Here is a 415-nt window from a genome sequence, read left to right as displayed (position 1 = left end):
GCTCAGTGTGTGGTCTTAACATTTGTGAAGAAAACAGTAAGATAAAGTCAAGCTATTGAATTAAAAGAAACGGGAAATTGAGTTTAGAATGAAAAATAATGTCTTGGGGAAATAACCAGGGGTTGGGTGGAAAAAAATGTGAAATGTATCAAAAATGAGGGCTTTCAAGGGATTTCTTCACCAGTAACACTCACTTGTTCCCTTCTCACAGCTGCAGCAAGTAAGATTTGAAGTGGACATCACTGACAGTAGCAGTTTCTGTAATTCAGACAGTTAAAAAAATTCTGCCTATCTAATACACAGATGCACTAAAATGCAATAACGGAGCAGAAAGAGTCAGGGAGTCAAGGTAAACACATGGGTCGTCACTTCCTTGCATGAAAACAGTTGAAATATGTGTTGTTCCCTCTAGCAC

The sequence above is a fragment of the Corvus hawaiiensis genome, chromosome Z, assembly GCF_020740725.1.
Source record: "Corvus hawaiiensis isolate bCorHaw1 chromosome Z, bCorHaw1.pri.cur, whole genome shotgun sequence".
Classification (NCBI taxonomy): domain Eukaryota; kingdom Metazoa; phylum Chordata; class Aves; order Passeriformes; family Corvidae; genus Corvus; species Corvus hawaiiensis.
This window is presented reverse-complemented; position numbering follows the sequence as displayed.